We start from the raw sequence: 16,797 nt of genomic DNA on the forward strand, positions 1-16,797 counted from the left end.
GAGATAAGTGTGTGTGAAAGCCGTCCTTCACCTAGCTTGTTGGGAACACAAAGTTTCTTTTCAGTTGCAAACATCTCTCCATATATATATATGGGGAGGTACTAGCTCCAACTCGGTTTTACAGTTAAAACTGCAGGAACTTCAAACCGGCACTAGGAAACAGCCTGAGAAACCAGAGTAAAAATTTCTCCTGCAACCCGTTCCCTTTCTGCTAGATGAACGAACGTCTCTCCACATGCTCAGTTCTGAGAGATAAGTGTGTGTGAAAGCCGTCCTTCATCTAGCTTGTTGGGAACACAAAGTTTCTTTTCAGTTGCAAACTCCACTCCTTACATATATATGGGGAGGTACTAGCTCCAACTCGGTTTTACAGTGAAAACTGCAGGAACTTCAAACCGGCACTAGGAAACAGACTGAGAAACCAGAGTAAAAGTTTCTCCTGCAACCCGATCCCTTTGTGCTAGATGAACGAACGTCTCTCCACCTGCTCAGTTCTGAGAGATAAGTGTGTGTGAAAGCCGTCCTTCACCTAGCTTGTTGGGAACACGAAGTTTCTTTTCAGTTGCTAACTCCTCTCCATACATATATATGGGGAGGTACAAGCTCCAACTCGGTTTTACAGTGAAAACTGCAGGAAATTCAAACCGGCACTAGGAAACAGACTGAGAAACCAGAGTAAAAGTTTCTCCTGCAAACCGTTCCCTTTGTGGTAGATGAACGAACGTCTCTCCACATGCTCAATTCTGAGAGATAAGTGTGTGTGAAAACCGTCCTTCACCTAGCTTGTTGGGAACACAAAGTTTCTTTTCAGTTGCAAACATCTCTCCATATATATATATGGGGAGGTACTAGCTCCAACTCGGTTTTAGAGTGAAAACTGCAGGAACTTCAAACCGGCACTAGGAAACAGACTGAGAAACCAGAGTAAAAGTTTCTCCTGCAACCCGTTCCCTTTGTGCTAGATGAACGAACGTCTCTCCACATGCTCGGTTCTGTGAGATAAGTGTGTGTGAAAGCCGTCCTTCACCTAGCTTGTTGGGAACACAAAGTTTCTTTTCAGTAGCAAACTCCACTCCATACATATATATGGGGAGGTACTAGCTCCAACTCGGTTTTACAGTGAAAACTGCAGGAACTTCAAACCGGCACTAGGAAACACACTGAGAAACCAGAGTAAAAGTTTCTCCTGCAACCCGATCCCTTTGTGCTAGATGAACGAACGTCTCTCCACATGCTCAGTTCTGAGAGATAAGTGTGTGTGAAAGCCGTCCTTCACCAAGCTTGTTGGAAACACGAAGTTACTTTTCAGTTGCTAACTCCACTCCATACATATATATGGGGAGGTACTAGCTCCAAATCGGTTTTACAGTGAAAACTCCTGGAAATTCAAACCGGCACTAGGAAACAGACTGAGAAACCAGAGTAAAAGTTTCTCCTGCAACCCGTTCCCTTTGTGCTAGATGAACGAACGTCTCTCCTCATGCTCAGTTGTTAGAGATAAGTGTGTGTGAAAGCCGTCCTTCACCTAGCTTGTTGGGAACACAAAGTTTCTTTTCAGTTGCAAACTCCACTCCATACATATATATGGGGAGGTACTAGCTCCAACTCGGTTTTACAGTGAAAACTGCAGGAAATTCAAAGCGGCACTAGGAAACAGACTGATAAACTAGAGTAAAGGTTTCTCCTGCAACCCGATCCCTTTGTGCTAGATGAACGAACGTCTCTCCACATGCTCAGTTCTGAGAGATAAGTGTGTGTGAAAGCCGTCCTTCACCTTGCTTGTTGGGAACACAAAGTATCTTTTCAGTTGCAAAGTCCGCTCCATATATATATATGGGGAGGTACTAGCTCCACCTCGGCTTTACAGTGAAAACTGCATTAACTTCAAACCGGCACTAGGAAACAGACTGAGAAACCAGAGTAAAAGTTTCTCCTGCAACCCGTTCCCTTTGTGCTAGATGAACGAACGTCTCTCCACATGCTCATTTCTGAGAGATAAGTGTGTGTGAAAGCCGTCCTTCACCTAGCTTGTTGGGAACACAAAGTTTCTTTTCAGTTGCAAACATCTCTCCATACATATATATGGGGAGGTACTAGCTCCAACTCGGTTTTATAGTGAAAACTGCAGGAACTTCAAACCGGCACTAGGAAACAGACAGGGAAACCAGAGTAAAAGTTTCTCCTGCATCCCGATCCCTTTGTGCTAGATGAACGAACGTCTCTCCACATGCTCAGTTCTGAGAGATAAGTGTGTGTGAAAGCCGTCCTTCACCTAGCTTGTTGGGAACACAAAGTTTCTTTTCAGTTGCAAACTCCACTCCATACATATATATGGGGAGGTACTAGCTCCAACTCGATTTTACAGTGAAAACTGCAGGAACTTCAAACCGGCACTAGGAAACAGACTGAGAAACCAGAGTAAAAGTTTCTCCTGCAACCCGTTCCCTTTGTGCTAGATGAACGAAAGTCTCTCCACATGCTCGGTTCGGAGAGATAAGTGTTTGTGGAAGCCGTCCTTCACCTAGCTTGTTGGGAACATGAAGTTTCTTTTCAGTTGCAAACTCCACTCCATACATATATATGGGGAGGTACTAGCTCCAACTCGGTTTTACAGTGAAAACTGCAGGAAATTCAAACCGGCACTAGGAAACAGACTGAGAAACCAGAGTAAAAGTTTCTCCTGCAACTCTTTCCCTTTGTGCTAGATGAACGAACGTCTCTCCACATGCTCAGTTCTGAGAGATAAGTGTGTGTGAAAGCCGTCCTTCACCTAGCTTGTTGGGAACACAAAGTTTCTTTTCAGTTGCAAACATCTCTCCATACATATATATGGGGAGGTACTAGCTCCAACTCGGTTTTATAGTGAAAACTGCAGGAAATTAAAACCGGCACTAGGAAACAGACAGGGAAACCAGAGTAAAAGTTTCTCCTGCAACCCGTTCCCTTTGTGCTAGATGAACGAACGTCTCTCCACATGCTCAGTTCTGAGAGATAAGTGTGTATGAAAGCCGTCCTTCACCTAGCTTGCTGGGAACACAAAGTTTCTTTACATTTGCAAACTCCACTCCATACATATATATGGGGAGGTAGGAGCTCCAACTCGGTTTTACAGTGAAAAATGCAGGAACTTCAAACCGGCACTAGGAAACAGCCTGAGAAACCAGAATAAAAGTTTCTCCTGCAAACCGTTCCCTTTTTGCTAGATGAACGAACGTCTCTCCACATGCTCAGTTCTGAGAGATAAGTGTGTGTGAAAGCCGTCCTTCAACTAGCTTGTTGGGAACACAAAGTTTCTTTTCAGTTGCAAACTCCACTCCATACATATATATGGGGAGGTACTAGCTCCAAGTCAGTTTTACAGTGAAAACTGCAGGAAATTCAAACCGGCACTAGGAAAGAGACTGAGAAACCAGAGTAAAAGTTTCTCCTGCAACCCGTTCCCTTGGTGCTGGATGAACAAACGTCTCTCCACATGCTCAGTTCTGAGAGATAAGTGTGTGTGAAAGCAGTCCTTCACCTAGCTTGTTGGGAACACAAAGTTTCTTTTCAGTTGCAAACTCCACTCCATACATATATATGGGGAGGTACTAGCTCCAACTCGGTTTTACAGTGAAAACTGCAGGAAATTCAAAGCGGCACTAGGAAACAGACTGATAAACTAGAGTAAAGGTTTCTCCTGCAACCCGATCCCTTTGTGCTAGATGAACGAACGTCTCTCCACATGCTCAGTTCTGAGAGATAAGTGTGTGTGAAAGCCGTCCTTCACCTTGCTTGTTGGGAACACAAAGTATCTTTTCAGTTGCAAAGTCCGCTCCATATATATATATGGGGAGGTACTAGCTCCACCTCGGCTTTACAGTGAAAACTGCATTAACTTCAAACCGGCACTAGGAAACAGACTGAGAAACCAGAGTAAAAGTTTCTCCTGCAACCCGTTCCCTTTGTGCTAGATGAACGAACGTCTCTCCACATGCTCATTTCTGAGAGATAAGTGTGTGTGAAAGCCGTCCTTCACCTAGCTTGTTGGGAACACAAAGTTTCTTTTCAGTTGCAAACATCTCTCCATACATATATATGGGGAGGTACTAGCTCCAACTCGGTTTTATAGTGAAAACTGCAGGAACTTCAAACCGGCACTAGGAAACAGACAGGGAAACCAGAGTAAAAGTTTCTCCTGCATCCCGTTCCCTTTGTGCTAGATGAACGAACGTCTCTCCACATGCTCAGTTCTGAGAGATAAGTGTGTGTGAAAGCCGTCCTTCACCTAGCTTGTTGGGAACACAAAGTTTCTTTTCAGTTGCAAACTCCACTCCATACATATATATGGGGAGGTACTAGCTCCAACTCGATTTTACAGTGAAAACTGCAGGAACTTCAAACCGGCACTAGGAAACAGACTGAGAAACCAGAGTAAAAGTTTCTCCTGCAACCCGTTCCCTTTGTGCTAGATGAACGAAAGTCTCTCCACATGCTCGGTTCGGAGAGATAAGTGTTTGTGGAAGCCGTCCTTCACCTAGCTTGTTGGGAACATGAAGTTTCTTTTCAGTTGCAAACTCCACTCCATACATATATATGGGGAGGTACTAGCTCCAACTCGGTTTTACAGTGAAAACTGCAGGAAATTCAAACCGGCACTAGGAAACAGACTGAGAAACCAGAGTAAAAGTTTCTCCTGCAACTCTTTCCCTTTGTGCTAGATGAACGAACGTCTCTCCACATGCTCAGTTCTGAGAGATAAGTGTGTGTGAAAGCCGTCCTTCACCTAGCTTGTTGGGAACACAAAGTTTCTTTTCAGTTGCAAACATCTCTCCATACATATATATGGGGAGGTACTAGCTCCAACTCGGTTTTATAGTGAAAACTGCAGGAAATTAAAACCGGCACTAGGAAACAGACAGGGAAACCAGAGTAAAAGTTTCTCCTGCAACCCGTTCCCTTTGTGCTAGATGAACGAACGTCTCTCCACATGCTCAGTTCTGAGAGATAAGTGTGTATGAAAGCCGTCCTTCACCTAGCTTGCTGGGAACACAAAGTTTCTTTACATTTGCAAACTCCACTCCATACATATATATGGGGAGGTAGGAGCTCCAACTCGGTTTTACAGTGAAAAATGCAGGAACTTCAAACCGGCACTAGGAAACAGCCTGAGAAACCAGAATAAAAGTTTCTCCTGCAAACCGTTCCCTTTTTGCTAGATGAACGAACGTCTCTCCACATGCTCAGTTCTGAGAGATAAGTGTGTGTGAAAGCCGTCCTTCAACTAGCTTGTTGGGAACACAAAGTTTCTTTTCAGTTGCAAACTCCACTCCATACATATATATGGGGAGGTACTAGCTCCAAGTCAGTTTTACAGTGAAAACTGCAGGAACTTCAAACCGGCACTAGGAAACAGACTGAGAAACCAGAGTAAATGTTTCTCCTGCAACCCGTTCCCTTTGTGCTAGATGAACGAACGTCTCTCCACATGCTCAGTTCTGAGAGATAAGTGTGTGTGAAAGCCACCTTCACCTAGCTTGTTGGGAACACAAAGTTTCTTTTCAGTTGCAAACTCCACTCCATACATATATATGGGGAGTTACTAGCTCCAACTCGGTTTTACAGTGAAAATTGCAGGAACTTCAAACCGGCACTAGGAAACAGACTGAGAAACCAGAGTAAAAGTTTCTCCTGCAACCCGATCCCTTTGTGCTAGATGAACGAACGTCTCTCCACATGCTCAGTTCTGAGAGATAAGTGTGTGTGAAAGCCGTCCTTCACCTAGCTTGTTGGGAACACGAAGTTTCTTTTCAGTTGCTAACTCCTCTCCATACATATATATGGGGAGGTACTAGCTCCAACTCGGTTTTACAGTGAAAACTGCAGGAAATTCAAACCGGCACTAGGAAACAGACTGAGAAACCAGAGTAAAAGTTTCTCCTGCAAACCGTTCCCTTTGTGGTAGATGAACGAACGTCTCTCCACATGCTCAGTTCTGAGAGATAAGTGTGTGTGAAAACCGTCCTTCACCTAGCTTGTTGGGAACACAAAGTTTCTTTTCAGTTGCAAACATCTCTCCATATATATATATGGGGAGGCACTAGCTCCAACTCGGTTTTAGAGTGAAAACTGCAGGAACTTCAAACCGGCACTAGGAAACAGACTGAGAAACCAGAGTAAAAGTTTCTCCTGCAACCCGATCCCTTTGTGCTAGATGAACGAACGTCTCTCCACATGCTCAGTTCTGAGAGATAAGTGTGTGTGAAAGCCGTCCTTCACCAAGCTTGTTGGAAACACGAAGTTACTTTTCAGTTGCTAACTCCACTCCATACATATATATGGGGAGGTACTAGCTCCAAATCGGTTTTACAGTGAAAACTGCTGGAAATTCAAACCGGCACTAGGAAACAGACTGAGAAACCAGAGTAAAAGTTTCTCCTGTAACCCGTTCCCTTTGTGCTAGATGAACGAACGTCTCTCCTCATGCTCAGTTGTTAGAGATAAGTGTGTGTGAAAGCCGTCCTTCACCTAGCTTGTTGGGAACACAAAGTTTCTTTTCAGTTGCAAACATCTCTCCATATATATATATGGGGAGGTACTAGCTCCAACTCGGTTTTACAGTTAAAACTGCAGGAACTTCAAACCGGCACTAGGAAACAGCCTGAGAAACCAGAGTAAAAATTTCTCCTGCAACCCGTTCCCTTTCTGCTAGATGAACGAACGTCTCTCCACATGCTCAGTTCTGAGAGATAAGTGTGTGTGAAAGCCGTCCTTCATCTAGCTTGTTGGGAACACAAAGTTTCTTTTCAGTTGCAAACTCCACTCCTTACATATATATGGGGAGGTACTAGCTCCAACTCGGTTTTACAGTGAAAACTGCAGGAACTTCAAACCGGCACTAGGAAACAGACTGAGAAACCAGAGTAAAAGTTTCTCCTGCAACCCGATCCCTTTGTGCTAGATGAACGAACGTCTCTCCACCTGCTCAGTTCTGAGAGATAAGTGTGTGTGAAAGCCGTCCTTCACCTAGCTTGTTGGGAACACGAAGTTTCTTTTCAGTTGCTAACTCCTCTCCATACATATATATGGGGAGGTACAAGCTCCAACTCGGTTTTACAGTGAAAACTGCAGGAAATTCAAACCGGCACTAGGAAACAGACTGAGAAACCAGAGTAAAAGTTTCTCCTGCAAACCGTTCCCTTTGTGGTAGATGAACGAACGTCTCTCCACATGCTCAATTCTGAGAGATAAGTGTGTGTGAAAACCGTCCTTCACCTAGCTTGTTGGGAACACAAAGTTTCTTTTCAGTTGCAAACATCTCTCCATATATATATATGGGGAGGTACTAGCTCCAACTCGGTTTTAGAGTGAAAACTGCAGGAACTTCAAACCGGCACTAGGAAACAGACTGAGAAACCAGAGTAAAAGTTTCTCCTGCAACCCGTTCCCTTTGTGCTAGATGAACGAACGTCTCTCCACATGCTCGGTTCTGTGAGATAAGTGTGTGTGAAAGCCGTCCTTCACCTAGCTTGTTGGGAACACAAAGTTTCTTTTCAGTAGCAAACTCCACTCCATACATATATATGGGGAGGTACTAGCTCCAACTCGGTTTTACAGTGAAAACTGCAGGAACTTCAAACCGGCACTAGGAAACACACTGAGAAACCAGAGTAAAAGTTTCTCCTGCAACCCGATCCCTTTGTGCTAGATGAACGAACGTCTCTCCACATGCTCAGTTCTGAGAGATAAGTGTGTGTGAAAGCCGTCCTTCACCAAGCTTGTTGGAAACACGAAGTTACTTTTCAGTTGCTAACTCCACTCCATACATATATATGGGGAGGTACTAGCTCCAAATCGGTTTTACAGTGAAAACTCCTGGAAATTCAAACCGGCACTAGGAAACAGACTGAGAAACCAGAGTAAAAGTTTCTCCTGCAACCCGTTCCCTTTGTGCTAGATGAACGAACGTCTCTCCTCATGCTCAGTTGTTAGAGATAAGTGTGTGTGAAAGCCGTCCTTCACCTAGCTTGTTGGGAACACAAAGTTTCTTTTCAGTTGCAAACATCTCTCCATATATATATATGGGGAGGTACTAGCTCCAACTCGGTTTTACAGTTAAAACTGCAGGAACTTCAAACCGGCACTAGGAAACAGCCTGAGAAACCAGAGTAAAAATTTCTCCTGCAACCCGTTCCCTTTCTGCTAGATGAACGAACGTCTCTCCACATGCTCAGTTCTGAGAGATAAGTGTGTGTGAAAGCCGTACTTCATCTAGCTTGTTGGGAACACAAAGTTTCTTTTCAGTTGCAAACTCCACTCCTTACATATATATGGGGAGGTACTAGCTCCAACTCGGTTTTACAGTGAAAACTGCAGGAACTTCAAACCGGCACTAGGAAACAGACTGAGAAACCAGAGTAAAAGTTTCTCCTGCAACCCGATCCCTTTGTGCTAGATGAACGAACGTCTCTCCACCTGCTCAGTTCTGAGAGATAAGTGTGTGTGAAAGCCGTCCTTCACCTAGCTTGTTGGGAACACGAAGTTTCTTTTCAGTTGCTAACTCCACTCTATACATATATATGGGGAGGTACTAGCTCCAACTCTGTTTTACAGTGAAAACTGCAGGAAATTCAAACCGGCACTAGGAAACAGACTGAGACACCAGAGTAAATATTTCTCCTGCAACCCGTTCCCTTTGTGCTAGATGAACGAACGTCTCTCCACATGCTAGGTTCTGAGAGATAAGTGTGTGTGAAAGCCGTCCTTCACCTAGCTTGTTGGGAACACAAAGTTTCTTTTCAGTTGCAAACATCTCTCCATATATATATATGGGGAGTTAGTAGCTCCAACTCGGTTTTACAGTGAAAACACCAGGAACTTCAAACCGGCACTAGGAAACAGACTGAGAAATCACAGTAAAAGTTTCTCTTGCAACCCATTCCCTTTGTGCTAGATGAACGAACGTCTCTCCACATGCTCAGTTCTGAGAGATAAGTGTGTGTGAAAGCCGTCCTTCACCTAGCTTGTTGGGAACACAAAGTTTCTTTTCAGTTGCAAACTCCACTCCATACATATATATGGGGAGGTACTAGCTCCAACTCGGTTTTACAGTGAAAACTGCAGGAACTTCAAACCGGCACTAAGAAACACACTGAGAAACCAGAGTAAAAGTTTCTCCTGCAAACCTTTCCCTTTGTGCTAGATGAACGAACATCTCTCCACATGCTCAGTTCTGAGAGATAAGTGTGTGTGAAAGCCGTTCTTCACCTAGCTTGTTGGGAAAACAAAGTTTCTTTTCAGTTGCAAACTCCACTCCATACATATATATGGGGAGGTACTAGCTCCAACACGGTTTTACAGTGAAAACTGCAGGAATTTCAAACCGGCACTAAGAAACACACTGAGAATCCAGATTAAAATTTCTCCTGCAACCCGTTCCCTTTGTGCTAGATGAACAAACGTCTCTCCACATGCTCAGTTCTGAGAGATAAGTGTGTGTGAAAACCGTCCTTCACCAAGCTTGTTGGAAACACGAAGTTACTTTTCAGTTGCTAACACCACTCCATACATATATATGGGGAGGTACTACCTCCAAATCGGTTTTACAGTGAAAACTGCAGGAAATTCAAACCGGCACTAGGAAACAGACTGAGAAACCAGAGTAAAAGTTTCTCCTGCAACCCGTTCCCTTTGTGCTAGATGAACGAACGTCTCTCCACATGCTCAGTTCTGAGAGATAAGTTTGTGTGAAAGCCGTCCTTCACCTAGCTTGTTGGGAACACAAAGTGTCTTTTCAGTTGCAAACATCTCTCCATATATATATATATGGGGAGGTACTAGCTCCAACTCGGTTTTACAGTGAAAACTGCAAGAAATTCAAACCGGCACTAGGAAACAGCCTGAGAAACCAGAGTAAAAGTTTCTCCTGCAACCCGTTCCCTTTGTGCTAGATGAATGAACGTCTCTCCACATGCTCAGTTCTGGGAGATAAGTGTGTGTGAAAGCCGTCCTTCACCTAGCTTGTTGGGAACACAAAGTTTCTTTTCAGTTGCAAACTCCACTCCATACATATATATGGGGAGGTACTAGCTCCAACTCGGTTTTACAGTGAAAACTGCAGGAACTTCAAACCGGCACTAGGAAACAGACTGAGAAACCAGAGTAAAAGTTTCTCCTGCAACCCGATCCCTTTGTGCTAGATGAACGAACGTCTCTCCACCTGCTCATTTCTGAGAGATAAGTGTGTGTGAAAGCCCTCCTTCACCTAGCTTGTTGGGAACACGAAGTTTCTTTTCAGTTGCTAACTCCACTCTATACATATATATGGGGAGGTACTAGCTCCAACTCGGTTTTACAGTGAAAACTGCAGGAAATTCAAACCGGCACTAGGAAACAGACTGAGAAACCAGAGTAAATATTTCTCCTGCAACCCGTTCCCTTTGTGCTAGATGAACGAACGTCTCTCCACATGCTAGGGTCTGAGAGATAAGTGTGTGTGAAAGCCGTCCTTCACCTAGCTTGTTGGGAACACAAAGTTTCTTTTCAGTTGCAAACATCTCTCCATATATATATATGGGGAGTTAGTAGCTCCAACTCGGTTTTACAGTGAAAACAGCAGGAAATTCAAACCGGCACTAGGAAACAGACTGAGAAACCAGAGTAAAAGTTTCTCCTGCAACCCGTTCCCTTTGTGCTAGATGAACGAACGTCTCTCCACATGCTCAGTTGTTAGAGATAAGTGTGTGTGAAAGCCGTCCTTCACTTAGCTTGTTGGGAACACAAAGTTTCTCTTCAGTTGCAAACTCCACTCCATACATATATATGGGAAGGTACTAGCTCCAACTCGGTTTTACAGTGAAAACTGCAGGAACTTCTAACCGGCACTAGGAAACAGACTGAGAAACCAGAGTAAAAGTTTCTCCTGCAACCCGTTCCCTTTGTGCTAGATGAACGAACGTCTCTCCACATGCTCGGTTCTGTGAGATAAGTGTGTGTGAAAGCCGTCCTTCACCTAGCTTGTTGGGAACACAAAGTTTCTTTTCAGTAGCAAACTCCACTCCATACATATATATGGTGAGGTACTAGCTCCAACTCGGTTTTACAGTGAAATCTGCAGGAACTTCAAACCGGCACTAAGAAACACAATGAGAAACCAGAGTAAAAGTTTCTCCTGCAACCTGTTCCCTTTGTGTTAGATGAACGAACGTCTCTCCATATGCTCGGTTCTGAGAGATAAGTGTTTGTGAAAGCCGTCCTTCACCTAGCTTGTTGGGAACAGAAAGTTTCTTTTCAGTTGCAAACTCCACTCCATACATATATATGGGGAGGTACTAGCTAAAACTCGGTTTTACAGTGAAAACTGCAGGAACTTCAAACCGGCACTAGGAAACAGACTGAGAAAAAAAATTAAAACTTTCTCCTGTAACCCGTTCCCTTTGTGCTAGATGAACGAACGTCTCTCCACATGCTCAGTTCTGAGAGATAAGTGTGTGTGAAAGCTCTCCTTCACCTAGCTTGTTGGGAACACAAAGTTTCTTTTCAGTTGCAATCTCCACTCCATACATATATATGGGGAGGTACTAGCTCCAACTCGGTTTTACAGTGAAAACTTCAGGAACTTTAAACCGGCACTAGGAAACAGACAGAGAAACCAGAGTAAAAATTTCTCCTGCAACCCGTTCCCTTTGTGCTAGATGAACGAAAGTCTCACCACATGCTCGGTTCTGTGAGATAAGTGTGTGTGAAAGCCGTCCTTCACCTAGCTTGTTGGGAACACAAAGATTCTTTTCAGTTGCAAACTCCACTCCATACATATATATGGGGAGGTACTAGCTCCAACTCGGTTTTACAGTGAAAACTTCAGGAACTTCAAACCGGCACTAGGAAACAGACAGAGAAACCAGAGTAAAAATTTCTCCTGCAACCCGTTCCCTTTGTGCTAGATGAACGAACGTCTCTCCACCTGCTCAGTTCTGAGAGATAAGTGTGTGTGAAAGCCGTCCTTCACCTAGCTTGTTGGGAACACGAAGTTTCTTTTCAGTTGCTAACTCCACTCTATACATATATATGGGGAGGTACTAGCTCCAACTCTGTTTTACAGTGAAAACTGCAGGAAATTCAAACCGGCACTAGGAAACAGACTGAGACACCAGAGTAAATATTTCTCCTGCAACCCGTTCCTTTTGTGCTAGATGAACGAACGTCTCTCCACATGCTAGGTTCTGAGAGATAAGTGTGTGTGAAAGCCGTCCTTCACCTAGCTTGTTGGGAACACAAAGTTTCTTTTCAGTTGCAAACATCTCTCCATATATATATATGGGGAGTTAGTAGCTCCAACTCGGTTTTACAGTGAAAACACCAGGAACTTCAAACCGGCACTAGGAAACAGACTGAGAAATCACAGTAAAAGTTTCTCTTGCAACCCATTCCCTTTGTGCTAGATGAACGAACGTCTCTCCACATGCTCAGTTCTGAGAGATAAGTGTGTGTGAAAGCCGTCCTTCACCTAGCTTGTTGGGAACACAAAGTTTCTTTTCAGTTGCAAACTCCACTCCATACATATATATGGGGAGGTACTAGCTCCAACTCGGTTTTACAGTGAAAACTGCAGGAACTTCAAACCGGCACTAAGAAACACACTGAGAAACCAGAGTAAAAGTTTCTCCTGCAAACCTTTCCCTTTGTGCTAGATGAACGAACATCTCTCCACATGCTCAGTTCTGAGAGATAAGTGTGTGTGAAAGCCGTTCTTCACCTAGCTTGTTGGGAAAACAAAGTTTCTTTTCAGTTGCAAACTCCACTCCATACATATATATGGGGAGGTACTAGCTCCAACACGGTTTTACAGTGAAAACTGCAGGAATTTCAAACCGGCACTAAGAAACACACTGAGAATCCAGATTAAAATTTCTCCTGCAACCTGTTCCCTTTGTGCTAGATGAACAAACGTCTCTCCACATGCTCAGTTCTGAGAGATAAGTGTGTGTGAAAACCGTCCTTCACCAAGCTTGTTGGAAACACGAAGTTACTTTTCAGTTGCTAACACCACTCCATACATATATATGGGGAGGTACTACCTCCAAATCGGTTTTACAGTGAAAACTGCAGGAAATTCAAACCGGCACTAGGAAACAGACTGAGAAACCAGAGTAAAAGTTTCTCCTGCAACCCGTTCCCTTTGTGCTAGATGAACGAACGTCTCTCCACATGCTCAGTTCTGAGAGATAAGTTTGTGTGAAAGCCGTCCTTCACCTAGCTTGTTGGGAACACAAAGTGTCTTTTCAGTTGCAAACATCTCTCCATATATATATATATGGGGAGGTACTAGCTCCAACTCGGTTTTACAGTGAAAACTGCAAGAAATTCAAACCGGCACTAGGAAACAGCCTGAGAAACCAGAGTAAAAGTTTCTCCTGCAACCCGTTCCCTTTGTGCTAGATGAATGAACGTCTCTCCACATGCTCAGTTCTGGGAGATAAGTGTGTGTGAAAGCCGTCCTTCACCTAGCTTGTTGGGAACACAAAGTTTCTTTTCAGTTGCAAACTCCACTCCATACATATATATGGGGAGGTACTAGCTCCAACTCGGTTTTACAGTGAAAACTGCAGGAACTTCAAACCGGCACTAGGAAACAGACTGAGAAACCAGAGTAAAAGTTTCTCCTGCAACCCGATCCCTTTGTGCTAGATGAACGAACGTCTCTCCACCTGCTCATTTCTGAGAGATAAGTGTGTGTGAAAGCCCTCCTTCACCTAGCTTGTTGGGAACACGAAGTTTCTTTTCAGTTGCTAACTCCACTCTATACATATATATGGGGAGGTACTAGCTCCAACTCGGTTTTACAGTGAAAACTGCAGGAAATTCAAACCGGCACTAGGAAACAGACTGAGAAACCAGAGTAAATATTTCTCCTGCAACCCGTTCCCTTTGTGCTAGATGAACGAACGTCTCTCCACATGCTAGGGTCTGAGAGATAAGTGTGTGTGAAAGCCGTCCTTCACCTAGCTTGTTGGGAACACAAAGTTTCTTTTCAGTTGCAAACATCTCTCCATATATATATATGGGGAGTTAGTAGCTCCAACTCGGTTTTACAGTGAAAACTGCAGGAACTTCAAACCGGCACTAGGAAACAGACTGAGAAACCAGAGTAAAAGTTTCTCCTGCAACCCGTTCCCTTTGTGCTAGATGAACGAACGTCTCTCCACATGCTCAGTTCTGAGAGATAAGTGTGTGTGAAAGCCGTCCTTCACTTAGCTTGTTGGGAACACAAAGTTTCTCTTCAGTTGCAAACTCCACTCCATACATATATATGGGAAGGTACTAGCTCCAACTCGGTTTTACAGTGAAAACTGCAGGAACTTCTAACCGGCACTAGGAAACAGACTGAGAAACCAGAGTAAAAGTTTCTCCTGCAAACCGTTCCCTTTGTGCTAGATGAACGAACGTCTCTCCACATGCTCGGTTCTGTGAGATAAGTGTGTGTGAAAGCCGTCCTTCACCTAGCTTGTTGGGAACACAAAGTTTCTTTTCAGTAGCAAACTCCACTCCATACATATATATGGTGAGGTACTAGCTCCAACTCGGTTTTACAGTGAAAACTGCAGGAACTTCAAACCGGCACTAAGAAACACAATGAGAAACCAGAGTAAAAGTTTCTCCTGCAACCTGTTCCCTTTGTGTTAGATGAACGAACGTCTCTCCATATGCTCGGTTCTGAGAGATAAGTGTTTGTGAAAGCCGTCCTTCACCTAGCTTGTTGGGAACAGAAAGTTTCTTTTCAGTTGCAAACTCCACTCCATACATATATATGGGGAGGTACTAGCTAAAACTCGGTTTTACAGTGAAAACTGCAGGAACTTCAAACCGGCACTAGGAAACAGACTGAGAAAAAAAATTAAAACTTTCTCCTGCAACCCGTTCCCTTTGTGCTAGATGAACGAACGTCTCTCCACATGCTCAGTTCTGAGAGATAAGTGTGTGTGAAAGCTCTCCTTCACCTAGCTTGTTGGGAACACAAAGTTTCTTTTCAGTTGCAATCTCCACTCCATACATATATATGGGGAGGTACTAGCTCCAACTCGGTTTTACAGTGAAAACTTCAGGAACTTTAAACCGGCACTAGGAAACAGACAGAGAAACCAGAGTAAAAATTTCTCCTGCAACCCGTTCCCTTTGTGCTAGATGAACGAAAGTCTCACCACATGCTCGGTTCTGTGAGATAAGTGTGTGTGAAAGCCGTCCTTCACCTAGCTTGTTGGGAACACAAAGATTCTTTTCAGTTGCAAACTCCACTCCATACATATATATGGGGAGGTACTAGCTCCAACTCGGTTTTACAGTGAAAACTTCAGGAACTTCAAACCGGCACTAGGAAACAGACAGAGAAACCAGAGTAAAAATTTCTCCTGCAACCCGTTCCCTTTGTGCTAGATGAACGAACGTCTCACCACATACTCGTTTCTGTGAGATAAGTGTGTGTGAAAGCCGTCCTTCACCTAGCTTGTTGGGAACACAAAGATTGTTTTCAGTTGCAAACTCCACTCCATACATATATATTGGGAGGTACTAGCTCCAACTCGGTTTTACAGTGAAAACTTCAGGAATTTCCAACCGGCACTAGGAAACTGACTGAGAAACCAGAGTAAAAGTTTCCCTGCAAACCTTTCCCTTTGTGCTAGATGAACGAACATCTCTCCACATGCTCAGTTCTGAGAGATAAGTGTGTGTGAAAGCCGTTCTTCACCTAGCTTGTTGGGAACACAAAGTTTCTTTTCAGTAGCAAACTCCACTCCATACATATATATGGGGAGGTACTAGCTCCAACTCGGTTTTACAGTGAAAACTGCAGGAACTTCAAACCGGCACTAAGAAACACAATGAGAAACCAGAGTAAAAGTTTCTCCTGCAACCTGTTCCCTTTGTGTTAGATGAACGAACGTCTCTCCATATGCTCGGTTCTGAGAGATAAGTGTTTGTGAAAGCCGTCCTTCACCTAGCTTGTTGGGAACACAAAGTTTCTTTTCAGTTGCAAACTCCACTCCATACATATATATGGGGAGGTACTAGCTAAAACTCGGTTTTAGAGTGAAAACTGCAGGAACTTCAAACCGGCACTAGGAAACAGACTGAGAAAAAAAATTAAAACTTTCTCCTGCAACCCGTTCCCTTTGTGCTAGATGAACGAACGTCTCTCCACATGCTCAGTTCTGAGAGATAAGTGTGTGTGAAAGCTCTCCTTCACATAGCTTGTTGGGAACACAAAGTTTCTTTTCAGTTGCCATTTCCACTCCATACATATATATGGGGAGGTACTAGCTCCAACTCGGTTTTACAGTGAAAACTTCAGGAACTTCAAACCGGCACTAGGAAACAGACAGAGAAACCAGAGTATAAATTTCTCCTGCAACCCGTTCCCTTTGTGCTAGATGAACGAAAGTCTCACCACATGCTCGGTTCTGTGAGATAAGTGTGTGTGAAAGCCGTCCTTCACCTAGCTTGTTGGGAACACAAAGATTCTTTTCAGTTGCAAACTCCACTCCATACATATATATGGGGAGGTACTAGCTCCAACTCGGTTTTACAGTGAAAACTTCAGGAACTTCAAACCGGCACTAGGAAACAGACAGAGAAACCAGAGTAAAAATTTCTCCTGCAACCCGTTCCCTTTGTGCTAGATGAACGAACGTCTCACCACATGCTCGGTTCTGTGAGATAAGTGTGTGTGAAAGCCGTCCTTCACCTAGCTTGTTGGGAACACAAAGATTCTTTTCAGTTGCAAACTCCACTCCATACATATATATGGGGAGGTACTAGCTCCAACTC

This window comes from Camelus bactrianus, chromosome 16 (genome assembly GCF_048773025.1).
Source record: "Camelus bactrianus isolate YW-2024 breed Bactrian camel chromosome 16, ASM4877302v1, whole genome shotgun sequence".
Lineage (NCBI taxonomy): Eukaryota > Metazoa > Chordata > Mammalia > Artiodactyla > Camelidae > Camelus > Camelus bactrianus.